Consider the following 15,375-nt stretch of genomic DNA (forward strand, 5'->3'; position numbering starts at 1 on the left):
TTCAAAAATCAAAGGTGTAGAACATGAGGGGAAGGACGGGACAAGCAGACAGCGAGATCAATGAATCACGGGCATCACGGATGTAGAGCCGAGGTAAAGCACAGAAGACCAGAAGCAGAGTCAAGCCAGGAGGACGGGCTGATGGGGACAGGCCCAGAAGATCAGGCTGAAGGGACCAGATCGGCCATCTGGACCCTCGCGGGGTTGGTTGAGCAAGGAGCACACCAATCAATGTTCACGTGGCCCCAAGGGACTCTGTTCACCCTTAGGAGCCATTCATGGTAGCGTAGAGCAGTCTCAAGCTCTCTCCTCCCCTCACTGGCTGGGAAGGAGGAGCTCATCCACTTTGGGCAGGGGTTTAGCTGAGAAGGCAAGTGACAAACAAAAGCTAGACAAATCTAATCTAATCCTCTGATTTCCAGATGAGGAACCTAAGAGAGCCCCCACATCTCACAACCTGTTGGTGCCCCCAGAGGTCCTAAATCCCAGCTCTGGACCTTTTCCACCATGGCTCACGTTACTCTCTCATCAGTTCTCTACCCTGGGATGGTATTTCTTCTCATCTGACCTGGGCAGGTGGGACTATGCTTTTCCATTTAAAAAACAGCAAAACAAAGGTGACTCCTCCTACGTCCTATCCATGTTTCCCCTTTCCAACTAACTCTGTAGAGCTCAGAGGACGGAGGACGGCCTCACACTTTGCACCCATGACTCTCTTGGACTGAATGGTATGCAAGACAAGCCCTAGCTGAAGAAACAACGGAGATCAAGGTAGTGATTCACTCTGATGATATGAGATGTGAGATTTCACAATAGGAGCTGCGATATGCAGGTGAAATCCCAGTCAAGTTACTTCCTCTCCTGAGACGTAACTTGCTGCCCTGTAAAGTGAGCTGATTGGGTTTGAAAAGCATCACGGTACTTTCCAGTCCTACAATGTTATGTTCCATGTTTGGTCTTAAGTATAGACGGCAAACAATTAGACCACCGCACACACAAAAATGAGAAGTTTAATTCAACAGATAGTTATTGAGAGCTGCCTCTATTTTCAGGCAACACACTAGTGAGGAGGTATTTAAGGATATGTAAGAGATGAATCCTACCTTTAAGCACACACAACCTAATGGATCAGAATAAGACTCTAGATTAAAGGCTCTAGAGTGAAGGCACACCGTTTCCCTTGGAACCTTTCGGGTCATTTGTTTAACCTCTCTGAACCTACTTCGTAATGTGTAAATTGTGAATGATAATGGCTCCAGCTAGGAGTGAGACATAAATGAGGGTATATGAAGTTTTGTTACTAAGCCATGTATATTACCGTTCTGCCCTCCTGAAACAGCATTTTTCTTTCCCAGCCCGGACCGTTTTGCAAACCGTCTCCATTTTTAATCGCCGCATTTCTTGAAGCTGAATTTTCTATTAACGCTTTGAGATGCATCTCAAGTTCCGCTTCTCCATGCCGACTTATCTGTCTGTTTCAGCCAATACAAATCTCCCTTGTCTCTGGGTTTTTGGTGCCTTGTTAAAACCTTTACATGGTCTTTCCTATTGCTTCATAATTGACTCAGGTGTGTATGGTTGTAAGTATTCTTGAACCCCAGCTTCTTATGCTACTAACTGCCTACAGGGACCTTGAATTCTACAGGTGTCAAGTCGAATCCATCATCTTGCCCAAAGATGCTGTTCCTCTTCTAGGGCTCATTTCAGTTAATAGTTTCTCACTTGCTTCCACTAGCTACCTAAGTACTTATCATGTTTCCTCTCCATCGCACCCCCCTCCAGTCCATACTATTAATCCCAATTTACATGCATCACTCAAATCATCCTTTCTCAACTCCATTGTCTCAGGCTTACAGGAGCATTTCTCGACTGGGTTAATGGAATGGCAGAGGGCAGGGTGTCTCAGTAACACCGAGCCAAGCTTTTCAAAATATCCTTATTTACCTTCCAGTCACCCCATATCAGATCAGAAACTTGGTTGAGGGAAAAGACAAGACCAGGGAGGGGAAAAAACAGCCTGTGTCCTCTGCTCCAAGCTTCCCTGGTTATTCTGATGTATTGCTCATCACTGCTGAGAACCAGCGTTTCAACCTTCCTCCTCCCCAATCCTTTCTCCCTCTATTGCCCAACTTACTTCTCAAAACTTCCAATAACAACGGCGCCTCATTGCCTTTCAGGAACAAACAAACAGACAACAGATTCCTGAACCTGGCTTTCACATGGCCCCAGGCCGCTTCCCTGACCTGGTGTCCTCCAATTTCTTCCATGCCCAGGAAGTTCCAGACAAACCAACCAGACCTCGTTCTCCTAGACACAGCATACCCTCGATTCACGCCATTTCCCCTTGGAATCGCCTTCTGTTCTCAGCTCACTCACCTCGCTGAAAAAAATCCCACTTAACTTTCGATGTCCAAGCCAACGCCGGCTCCTCCGATGCCGACCCTCTTTCAGGCAGAATTAGCTGTTCCCTCTTCTACACCTTCCCAGCATTCTATTCACGGGGCTAATCTACTGACCAACAGTTTGGGTAAGCTACCTTTCTTGCCTCCCTCCAAAAAGATAGAGGCCCTTCTTTTCGGTCTCCTACGTAATCAAGTAACTCTGTTACACTTACACCCTATGCCACTGTGGGTGCTTGAGTGGGTGCGTGTGAGTGGGCACTGAGTTTCATAATCTGTCCGTCTACTACATTAAACCACGATCTCCTCAAAGATCAATACTGTCTTATCTTTCTTTGAATCCCTCGCGCCAAGAGAGAGCACAGAGTTTTAGTAGCCACTAAATAATTCTTCAGTCAAAATTAAAATTAGACATCGTCCCCTAGTCAGCCCCTCCCAGCCCTAAGAAGTGGGCTTCTGTCACCACAGCACACTGCGCATACCAACTTTAACGGAGACTATCTGCCGATGAGTCCATGTCCTTGACTAAGACTGGAGACCAATGTTCGAGAACAACGGAACAGAGTTTCCCGTTGTTTCTCTTCAGGCATACGCACCGCATCTTTCACCACTCTTGCATTTTGACATCTCCTCCAGCCCTGGACTGAGAGCAAGCATTTAGCAAGTATCTGTCAAGTGGCAGACCCTTCTTGAATGTTCCAGAATAAGTTGAGAGGACGCCATGTCCCTCTCAGCTGTGTTTCCAGGATAGGACGGATTGAGCCTTTCAGGGCTACACCCCCCCCAACCTTAACTGATGTCCTGTATCTATCCTGGTATTTCAGTGTGATTAGTCAAGTCACCACAAACGAGAATCTGTCACTGTCCTCATTTCCGGCTCATTTACATGGTCCGACACCAGCCACTTTGTTCCTCTCCAGTTGTCCCAATATGTTCACCAGATTGGCATGTATCATACTAACCTTGCCCAGGAGTAAAAATAAAATAAAATAAAATAAAATTAGATGAGACACAGAAATAAAATTCTCAGATAAATTAAAAGTAATGCCTACTTATGTGACAAGCTCTATTCGAAACTGAGGGCTGGGTCACTGTTCAATGCAATCAGAGTACACAGGCCTACTGAGTAATGAAAACTTTTAACATTACTTTCCCCGCAACTGAAGAATTTTTGAAATTTTGTTTTTAAAAAATACACCACAAATACCAGGCCGTTTATAAGCATAAACTCAATCTCACCTTATTATTAAAAGTTATGAAGACACCGCATGGTACGTTTTATTTTATGCAATAATAATAACTACCTTGTTCCTTAAAAGCATAAACATGATAAAACCTCCCTTTTTCTCCATATTTAAATAAAATAATACACATAACCTTATACAAGTTTATAAATGGCTCCACCATTTTGAATGCTGAGGCACAACTTAGTGGCCACCATCATTCAAAACATCGTTAGCTCCCGAGCAACCAAGGAGATCATTTTTCTAGAAGTTGGGAAATCGCATTAACTTGTGTTAAGTAAAAAGGAAAAGCTCACCATGAGTCACAGCACACAGACAGGGAGGAGGGCAGAAAGCACGGTAGCCATCATAATATATCACAATAGCAGAGATGTCAAAAAATTTTAGAGTTTCCTTCCAGATAGGTCTAGGTGTGAAATTACTTGGAGGCAGAAAATAATGACCCTGAACTTCTTATTTAAGACAAAGGACATGGGATATTGGTGAACTTTAATTCACATTTTATGACTGTATTTAAAAGTCCCCAGAGTCATGATTACTCTCAATTTCTAGGATCTAGGACAGATGATTGTCTTTCTGCAGTGAAGTCATTTGTGTGATTAGCTGCAGTGCTGTATTTTAAGGCCCCATTGAGAAGAACAAAATGAAGTCAAGAATTGAGGCACTAGTCCAGAGGAGTCTTATAAAATCTGATGCGAGAAAGAAAGATTAGTCTTGGCTTATGTGATCGTAACTGACCGTCTATACCACCAACATTCGCTGGTATAAAATAAAGTGACATGGAATATCCAACCAACCAGTCCTAATCAGGGAAGGACAGGCCCCAGTTCAGGTCACCATGCTGAGTTGCCATTTTAGGTCATTTCTCAGATTAGCAACGAGTGGGCAAGAAGAACCATTTTTAGAAGTTTTCTTTAGTCCATCCTGATGTTCCTAGATGTTCCACTTTGTCCAGGCTTTACAGGAAAAGAAAGCTCAAAATTATCTTAAATGTCTCTCCAATGTGCAAAAAGATTGATCCTCTTTACCAGGGAATAGGTCTCTGAAACCAATAAAGTGCATCTTACTGAAACAACCTTCCTCTTCGATTGTGAATTTTTTAAAAATGGTTTCATGTTTATTTATTCTGAGAGAGAGCGGGCGAGCAGGGGAGGGGCAGAGAGAGAGAGAGAGAGAGAGAGAGAGAGGGAGACAGAGAATCCCAAGTAGGCTCCACGCTGTCAGCACAGAGCCCAATGCAGAGCTCCATCCCACAAACCATGAGGTCATGACCTGAGCTGAGATCAAGAGTTGGACGCGTAATTGACTGAGCCACCTAGGCATCCTTCGATCGTGAGTTTTTAAGGGCAGGCCTGGTCTTGGGTCCTACTTTTGTATGTGAGGTGGGGGGAAGTCACTCCTGTCAAGAGTATAAAGACACATTAGACTGTGGTCATCAAATGACTTCAGCTTTTTGAGACATAAGCTTTGCAACAGTGACAATAATCGGTTTCCTTTGAAAGGCTAAACAAAGTGAATAAATTACATTCACTCTAGGAGTTCTTGGATGCTTGGATGACCTGGTTTCACTGGGCAAATGGCACCGGTATTTCCTGGCAGGCTTTATTTTAGTCCTACCTTGCCAGTCATTGGAGCGAGGAGGGAAGGACAAGAGGGCCCAAGGGGATGGGGACTTGTAAAAGGGATCGGGGAATACCGGAGAGGCATCACAAAATTGCTAACTTTTGGAAGGATGGCTAGCTTGAGACATCCCTTTTGTTTTTTTAATTTATTTTTTAAATTTACATCCAAGTTAGTTGGCACCTAGTGCAACACTGATTTCAGGAGTAACTTCCTTAATGCCCCTTACCCATCTAGCCCCCTACCCTCCCACAACCCTCCAGGAACCCTCTGTTTGTTCTCCATATTTAAGAGTGAGATATCCCTTTTTAATGGCCTCCCACAAACTTTCTAGACGGCACTGCCGGAGTAAGCATTTTCTGGATTACATACTCATGCATATGCATAGGTAATATTACATTTCCTGTTCTCATCCTTCCAGATCTACTCTCAGAGAAGTTGGTAGAGGAGGGATTTTCTCCAAATCATCAGTGTTTCTTTTACATAGAATTCCACATTAAATGAATAAAAAATAAAAAAAATAAATAAAGCCTTGGAGTGCCACATTAACTTCTCCTAGAATACTGTTGGGAGCCTTATGCTGTGCTTAAAATGTCAACTGTCAAAATAATATAGTTATTTTTCCAGGAAATCCCAAACATCTGCAGTGAGCCTAGCAAGTCTATATAAATGAAATAGTACCTACATCCCTCCGACCCTAGAAAAATAAATCTGGGGAGAAAAGAGAGCTTAGTCAAAGCATCCTTTGTCCATGGAAACCTCGTTTTCCATATTTGCTTATTTTTAAACCCAACTCCTGAACATAAACCATCATATCCAAGTACCACCTCTTTGCTAATTTAACAAGCCATTAGCAGCTTTCTGTTTGCCTCCCAAAAGATGACAAGAACAGTTTGCTGTCCTGGTTGACGATCCCGGTAGAAAGTCCTCATGTTATACTTCTTGTGAGTACAAGGAACCCTATGTCACAAAGGAAGTTAAATGAGGGACTTTATCTCCGAAGGCTTCCTACAGTTGCGTAGGAGGTGTACTATTCATTCGGAAGGGGATAACGCAGCTCACCTACCAATTTAGAAAAGAAAAAAGAAATCCAAAAGGGTTTAAAAGGTGATAACCCGGAAAGGTGTGTCTGCTACTTAAGTGCAGAGTCTCAAAAACTATACGCTTTCGGGGGGGAATAAAGGTTTTCAGTTGAATGAACGCGTTTGGAATTAATGAGGGGACTGAGCATGAGTTCACTTAGCATTTTGGGCCAACCCCTGCCATTTTGGTGGCTATAGTAAATCAGCCTGAGGGCATGTGGACAAACAGAAATAGAACAGCTATGTCCTTTTATCTTCCACACACATTCATACGTGTGATCTTTTGCTCGATTCTTGGCAAGGTATTCTGCTAAAATGCCAACAGATAACTATTCCTCCCTTTGATTTTTAAAGAGGTTTGTATTTTCAGAGCCCAGAAGATACAACGCACAAGTAATATTCCAACCACATTGTGTTCAATACGTACGATAATAGAGGTGGGCGGTCCATTTTTCGGAAATGCCCAGGTTAAGTCTTCTGTTTGATTTGTAAGTTCTGCGTCTACTGAAACAGCTAGAGCCAGCTGTGTAAAATATTTGGATTACTGCTTGAACTTGTGCCTTTAAAATGCCTGGGGACTGACCGTGGCCACAAGAGCAGTTGTTCCTTTTAAGTAGATCCAGCAGAAATTAAATATCTGCGGGGGGGGGGGGGGGCACAGGCTAAGAGACGGGGCTCCCTCCAAGTCTGTTCCCCCATGGCTCTGAACATCCCTTCCAGCTCCTTGGAGAACCACGCTGTTTGGAGTGCAGCCGGAACCTGTTTGCAGCACTTCAACCAGAGGGAGACCCTGAGCCTGTCATTCACCTCTTTGCCGTCAGCATTTTAAAGTGGAAATACTAGCCAGCCTTGTAATATTTCAGCCATTTTCCCCTCACTTCACAATGTTGCCAAAGTAGACGGGTCAGAAGATGGGACTCTCCATTTCTCTCTGTTCAAAACGCTCAGAAGAAGTTAGCAATACCAACGTCCCCACACACAAAAGGCCTTGGGAACATTTGTTTAAATTTGACTTTTGAATCAACCCCAAGCAACTGTTCCTTGGCAAGAGATATGTAACTTTATCACAGATAAATTTTCCTCGCTCACAATTCCTGGCCTGGAGTTGATGTGGGGATCATGCAGATGTGTGTTGGAAATTAAACAGGGTACTACCAGGGTGGCCGCAATTAAATTCAGACTTGCATTCAAACCATGCCCTGTGCTGCATTTCTTCGAGAACTTTGCTTTCTATAGACATTTCGAAATGTTCCTTCACAAAAGGAGGAGGCAGGGTGGTGGCTGGGCCCAAGTCCCCTAAATCAAGGCAGTGAGAAGAGAAAGGGGGGAGTGTAGTTGTGGGGTGTCAAAGTAGCTGTTAAAAGACATGAATACTCAGACTTCTAATTTAGGGTGTTTTCTCAGGGAGCCCAAAAGTTATCCTCTCCCACATTCGCAGACAGGCTACAATCATTATTTGGAAAAGAAAGAAATTATGAGCTCATATGGAACATCAACCCACCAGCATGTGTTACAAAGTGGAATGGTTCCTTGAAAGACAAAAATGTCTTCCTCTGCTTAACATACATTTTAGGACGGAAAGGCTGAATGTTAGCAAATCCTGATAATAGTAAAGTCCTGGGCTCCTGTGACAAGTTGTTACGTGGCTTGAGAAAGAAAAAAAAAAATGACCAATTTGGAATCATTTTCTACAGAATTACAGATAGTACAATATTTAGAAGGAAGAAAACTATGGAGAATCAATGTTCGACGTGATTTTTCCAGGCTACAACTAAGTTGATAAGAATCTGGAAGTTTGTTTGCTTTTTGGCAAAATCGCTTGAACGTGGAGTTCAAATTTAATCTGCTTTCTGAGTCTAGGCAGAATCGGCTTAATCGCTTTTATGCATTTGAAGAAATATGGATTACATTAAGTTAAAGTGGCTGAAAAAAATTCCCAGCATTTTCATGCCTATGCCAAATGGCCATTTGAAATACTATGCTAAAAATCTACTTGAGAGTATGCTTCTATAACCTTTGAAAAGTTTGGGAGTTATCAGAGGACTTGGCCTGCTCAAAGCAGATAATCACTTTTGCATAAATGTCGCCCAAAAGAACAGCTCTCTGATTAAGGTGCAAAATAACATAATCCCCAGATTCGTAACCACACCCGGGATGGTCAAAAGCATTTTTTTTGTTGTTGTAATATACATTGGCAAGTTATCACACACATTTCACATGCAAGCGTAAATGATCTGAAAAAGACAATCACTGGCTCAGGCTGAACTGATTTCAACATTTGAGCAAATCACAAACAGCAGATCTGGCCTTACTTAAAATTTCCATCTAGTTGTTGAACGGAACAAAAATAAACAAATGGAAACCTTGACAGATGAATAAGACTCTTCTCATGATTTTTTAAACCCGAAAATGCAGCAGGAAACAAATCCCACCACGGAAGTCCTTGCAGACAAACTGCCTTTGGCACCTAGTCTGGAGCAAACAATCTCCAAAGACCACCCCCCTCGCTCTCCCACCAGAACCCTCCACTCTTGCTTTATTTCCTAATTCCGTGGACTGGATTGCTGAGCTGTTTATCAAACAGTGTGCAATAAAATCGGCTTCACTCTACTACTCTATGAACTCTTGCAATTTTCTCCCTCCTCCTGGACAGAGGCCACTAGTCAGGGAAAGCCTCAGGAAAAAAAAAAAAAAAGGCAGATCAGGGAAAGCGAAGAAACAATAGACAACCATGGCTTTGACAATGCCTTCCCTCAACCCTCTTTCTGCTCCTGCTGTGACACTTGCATTCAAGAGCAAGGGTGGCTGCCATCGGATGCGTGGACAATGGACTGAGGAATACAAGGCAGGGGGGAAAAAAGGAGATCAGATGAATTTTGAGCTTAAGATGGCAGGGCTCTCACCTTTTCCGTGTGTTTGCGAATAGTCTGGATGGAGGCGTCCCGCAGAGAAGAAATAAAAAGGGTGTCTGAATTGTTGGATGGTTCTGAAGGCTTCTGCATGTTGCAAACGCATTTTAGAACTATTTGCAGGGGTATACTTGCTGCCAGCCATCTCCCTCTCCCTCTCTCCCTCTCTCTCTCTCTCTCTCTCTCTCTCTCTCTCCTCTGTTTTATGTCCTGCTATCTCCATCACACCTCTATTAGTATGAAGACTTTCTGCCTGTGTAAGTAAGTGAGAGTGTGCGTTCCTTGGTGTTTGAATCAAGACCCACGTCCGCATGCATTTCTAATCTAAGGAGCCTATAGCGGTTACTAGAACTATCAATTAGTCAGCAATAGCAGAGACCCTCAACGCCTCTGAAGGAACAAAGGTGGAAAGACATGCAAATACTCTGGCACCTGGATCACGCAACTTGCTGGCTACAAATAGGGGCATCTTTTCCTGGTTTTTTTTTTTCTGTTTAACTCTCAAATCTATGTGATATTACAGGTTACTAATGTATCCAGCTGCATAATTAGGTATGGGAGCGCCTCTAGGTATATATGCTTCTTTGGCATCATTGAAATGCATTAAGCTGAACTGAAAGGAAATACCCAGTGACAAATCAGAGTTTATGACATATTTGATCCATGCTCCATTTTAACAACTGGAAGTAGAGCTTCAATTAAGTATACGGTAGAGTTCTTTGTCCATTTCAGTGGCTTTTATGAAAGAAGCTAATAAAATAGTGACAAAAAGAGGAGGGGGAGGGATTCAGCTATAGAAAAGCGTACGTGAAAGATCAATTCTCCCCCGTAACAGATAAAATTACTCTGATTAAAATTCAGGTCTGGGTATTAACACTGAGTGCTCTGCTCTGGGGTGTGTGTGCATGTGTATTTTTTTTTTTAATTGTACGTGTTGGGAGTCCCAGCGTACACTAGAAAGTTCGCTGGTAACTTTCTCCGGATATATTCTGTGCTAACAATCTGAAGCCACATCAAGAATTCTTTTATCTCATTTTGCAGAAGCCTCAAAAAAAAAAAAAAAGAAAAGAAAAGAAAAGAAAGAAAAGAAAAGCCAACCCTTTTGAAAAACAATGCTTTGCCTTACAGTTTTCAAGGACATCAAAATATTGCTAACTTGAATACACAAGCAGAAGAAGAGAGGTCTAAGTAACAGTTGATCTTACTCACTTTTGAATATGGATAATTTCAAAGGGAAGGGTGTGCTCTGTGTGCTCTGTGATTTTTCCCTCTTGTCTGGGCCATGAAGAGCTGCATTTTTCCCCCAGCACTTCTTGCCAGAATCGAAACTATTTGCAGACAAGGTATGGTAAACATCCTGGAAGTTACGCATCTTCTCTAACTCCATAAACAAGACAGAAAAGTCTCGCCTGAAGGCATGCATTTACAGCCAAGCGGTGGCAGGGGTTGCAAAAACAGTGTCACCTTATTTCCATCTGCTATTTACCCCTCTTCTGGGGTCTGCCACCCTAAAGAGCAATTTCTGTTTTCTTTCTTCCTATTGACAAAATGGCTCAAGCAGTCATTTTTTCCCCCTTTTAATCTGGCAGGTAACTACGCAAGCCGTGCAATTTGGAAATAACCCTGGAAGAGAACACCGCAGCGACGGAGCCTAAAAGCGGAGTCGCAGGGAAGGGCAGTGAGCCCAGCAAGCTTCCTTCCACAAGGAGGAGACGTGTTAGAAAGGAGGGTGCACCGGGTCCCCAGCAAGATAAAGCCGGGGTAGAGAGGGAGGCTCAGGACCCCCCCCTCCCCTCCCCCAGCACACCCCGTCACTTAAGAAAGAAAGAAACCCTAGCGAGGTTGAGAGGGAGAAGGGAAATAGTGCTAAATAGCTGGCGACGTAACCCACCGTCCTGTTTGCTCCTGGGCGCTTGCCGAGGGGGATAACAGCCACAGCAGTGACAAACGGAGCTGCCATGTGCCAAGTGCAACCTCTGCCCAGTGCTCTCTGCCTCCCAAAAAGGAAAGAAAAGCATGCCTCGGACAGAACACACAACGGGAACGAGCAGGCGCCATCGGCAAGTCACGGACCCCAGCAGCACCGGCTGGTCTCTGAAAGCCCTGTATCAAGGGTCCCATTCAAAGGCAACGAAGAAGCAGAGACAATGGCAAATCAAAACCTGGCAGGGCTTCCGGAATAATTTAACTCCTCACTCCAGAATTTAGATGGGTATAGCAAGAAACACAGGCGAGAGAGAGAGAGAGAGAGAGAGAGAGAGAGGGAGAGAGAGGGAGAGAGAGAGAGCTCCTTCACACCAAGGCGCGAGCATATGCCTGCCTCTCTGTGGATGTATTTTTAGACATAATATCAGGGGTAAGGCAGCCTGTGCACTCATCAATAGCATCCACTTCTCTTTTTCACTCTCAGAGTAGCTAGCTGATGATCATTGGAAGCAGCCCGCATTTCTTCCCAAGCCAAAGGTCAGTGAGGAGCACCCCAAGCCCTGACCCATTGTCTCCGAGCTCAGAGAGCGTTAAATCCATTTTCAAGATGCGTTCCCAAATGAGGTCATTCCATGTGGCAATTGGTTCACTTCCTATCTTTCCACAAATGACTTATGCTACCATCCAAAAGCACAACCAGGATCAGAGATCGCACCTTGAGAAAGGCGATTCAAACGGCATAGACTAAGGATAAGAAAATAAATACGTGAAAAATAAATATGTAGTAGGACATGTATTATTAGGAACATGCACGAAACTTCTAAACTTCTCCAAACAAAAATGCTTATTAAAAGCAAGGAATGGATATGACTTAGATGTGCTTTTACATCCGAGTATTCTATGCATTCACTTGAAGCTTCAAATACTTAAAAATAATAAACACGACAGAAAAATAGAATGAGTGGAAAGTAAAGGAGACATGCTCAGCCTTCGTGAACAAATCAGATATAATGTAGTATATGCTCTGGTCCAAGCCTAAGAATTTTCCCTTCACGTGGAGGATTACAATATTTAAAAACATTCCTTTGAGTTTTCCATATTAGAGTACACGTGTGAAATATGCATGTGCGCATATCTACACGTATACAAAATTCTCAAGTTAATTTAAATTTATGGGAGAAATTCAAGGGATACTAGGTCAAACAATCCAAAAAGAAAATAGCCATAAAAAACAATCCCTAACCACATAGCCTCTCTCTCAAGTTTCACACAGCACTTGAATGAGATGGACGCAATGGTGATGAATGAAAATAATGGTTCACAACCACAGTCTTCCAAATGAAATTACTTCAGATAAAGAGCAAAATGCCCACTTCCTTATTTTTGAGTCAGAATTTGTTTCTGCCAGAATTGGTTTGTTTTTTTTTTCAATGTCATATACATGCAAGATGGATGATTTCCAACTCCACAAATAAGCATTCTGAGTTTTGATTTGCCTTTTAAGAGTAGAAACAGTTTATAATTTCACATTGTAAATCTCACTAGGACTGAATGCTCTTACAAGGATTTACACAGAAAGAATAATTCATGTCGGACCAAAAGGCTTCTTTCAGTCAGTTTCATGCAGCTTTCTTTCCAACAGCTCTGGGCCAAAACGAATGTAGAATCTTGAGCTGAACTATCCATCACATTTCCCTGGTCTTTCAATTAATGACACTGCAATCAGATCGATAGAATGTAATAAGAAAAGAGCTTTGCATTTCTATACCTATTAATTCGTTGAGTAACTCCAGCCGTAAAACGTGACTTGAAAGGAAAAACACTCAAGGAAAATGAATTCTCTTAGCATACTGAGCAATGACACCCTGACCCAAAAGCGAACGCTGGAGTTTCTACCTTCCAGCCAGGGTTATTAGGATCTAAAGATCAGACTGTTTGGAAGGAGCAAACTTAACTTTGTTTTTTGTTTTTTACAAAATTTTACAATATTGGTCAATTTCTGGAATTTTGGAACAACATCTTTGAAAGGCAAGTCAGAGTATAAACTGAGGTAGCTGTTGCTCTCTACTTCCCAGGGCAGCCCAACTGCCCAATTTATGATCTTAGTTTTCTAGGGCATTGTGCATAGAGGAATTAGATTTAGAAAGAGTGGGACGGGGAAAGAACGGTGAGAAGGCTAATGGAGCTCGGCCACCTCCCCAATCGCTAGCCTTGGTCCCAGACCATGTGGACAGAGACAGACAAGGATACAACAGTGTCTGCACTCTCCACGTTTACCACGAGTGACAGAGGATGGGGCAAGTAGGAATTCTCTTTGGGAAGGATGAGGCAAAAAAAAAAGGCTGTCCTCCGATGTCCTCTAGAATCATGGGCACGTCCAGACCCCGATGTCACTAGCGATGAGCACACAGTGACTTCATGAACTCAGAAGCAGAGAGAAGAGAGGCAGTTGCCAGGGGCAGGGGGATGGGGGAAACGGGGAGATGTCAGTCAGGATACGATCTTCCAGTTACAGGATGAGCAAGTTCTGAGAACCTAGTATACAGTGTAGTGACTGTAATTAATGAGACTATATTGTGCACTTGAAATCTGCTAACACACGCACGCACGCATAAACAGTATGTGAGGTGATGGACGTATTAATTAGCTTGATTATTGTGACCATTTCATAATGTATACATATATCAAACCATGATGTTTTATACCTTAAATACATACAGTTGTTACTTGTTGATTATACCTCATAAAGTTGGGGAAAACCCCAGTAACTTCAGTGGTAAGAAGCAGACTCAAGTAAATGAAGGTTCTGATATGGTCCAATCAACCACTGGTAGAGTAGAAAGACCTTAGGTTTTGCTGCCAAACTAGGGTTTGAATCTCAATTGTATCATACACTCTGAACCTTAGATTTATGTTAGTGAAATAGAGGTATTATGGCTTCATTCAAGGGCTATTACGAGCTTGAACGACATCGTGTGTGTCAAGCACGTGCACGTACTAGCTAAATTTTTTTTAACTTCTTTAAAATTTACTTATTTTGAGGGGCACCTGGGTGGCTCTGTCAATTAAGCGTCCGACTTCGGCTCAGGTCACGGTCTCACGGTTCGGGAGTTCAAGCCCCGCATCAGGCTCTGTGTTGACAGCATGGAGCCTGGAGCCTGCTTTGGAGCCTGTGTCTCCCTCTCTCTCTGCCCCTCCTCTGCATGCTCTCTCTCTCTCTCAAAAACAAACATTAAAAAAAAATTTCAATTTACTTATTTTGAGAGAGAGAGAAACAGAGCACACGAGTGGGGGAGGGGCAGGGAGAGAGGGAGAGAGGGAGAATCCCAAGCAACATGAGGCTTGAATTCACCAACTGTGAGATCATGACCTGAGCCAAAGTCAAGGGCTGGATGCTTAGCTGACTGAGACACCTCAACTCCCCTCTTGCCAATATTCAAATTTCCACATGTAAAACAGCAATAAAAATCCAAGCTTTGCACAGATTAAATGAGATAATGTCTAGGATGCTCTATAAAGTGCCCAGCACTACATAACAAAAGGGTATTATTATTAGGATTATTATTATAAAATAACAATCATGCTTTTTAAAAAACTGCACACCTTATTCAGTGCAAGACGTACACAATGAATAATATAGTCCAGTATCTCACTGTGGGTGCAATTATATATTTCAGAAATCTCAGTTATCATTTCTACCGATGGAGGTGTGCCAAGGACTTGGTCACCGTCAACCAGCCTTCGGTGGATTCTCCCTTAGTTGAGGATGACACTGTTTAAAGGTAAGAAATAAGGATTGGAAGTTCCCCCGTGAAATTACAAGACGAAATCTAGCAATGTGTCAGAGACACCTGTGCTAAGAGGTAAGCCTATCACTACTCAGTGTTCCCTGTCTTTGTAATAGAAGGAGAAAGGACCAGGGCACCTGGGTGGCTCAGTAGGTTAAGCGTCCAACTTTGGCTTCGGTCACGGCCTCACGGTCTGTGAGTTCAAGCCCCGTGTCAGGCTCTGTGCTGACACCTCAGAGCCCGGAGCCTGCTTCAGATTCTCTCTCTCTCTCTCTCTCTCTCTCTCTCTCTCTCTGCCCCTCTCCTGCTTGCTCTCGGTCTCTCTCTCAAAAATATTACATTTTTTTAGAGAAAGGATCTAATTATTCATTTGTTAATATTGGCATGACAATAAAATATTCAGAGAG

General features: G+C 43.1%; 1 long non-coding RNA gene across 3 annotated transcripts; it reads left to right on the top strand.

The window, feature by feature from the left end:
• The first annotated feature begins 426 nt into the window (after positions 1–426).
• On the top strand, positions 427–4,719 carry LOC122483086. 3 transcript variants are annotated; one of them, XR_006297301.1, is made up of 4 exons: positions 427–576; positions 670–771; positions 2,178–2,527; positions 2,986–4,719. It is a non-coding gene; the product is annotated as an uncharacterized LOC122483086 (long non-coding RNA). The 3 variants fall into 3 exon arrangements; XR_006297299.1 differs by having other exon boundaries at positions 2,178–4,719; XR_006297300.1 differs by having other exon boundaries at positions 2,274–4,719.
• Positions 4,720–15,375: the final 10,656 nt, after the last annotated feature.

The sequence above is a fragment of the Prionailurus bengalensis genome, chromosome D1, assembly GCF_016509475.1.
Source record: "Prionailurus bengalensis isolate Pbe53 chromosome D1, Fcat_Pben_1.1_paternal_pri, whole genome shotgun sequence".
Lineage (NCBI taxonomy): Eukaryota > Metazoa > Chordata > Mammalia > Carnivora > Felidae > Prionailurus > Prionailurus bengalensis.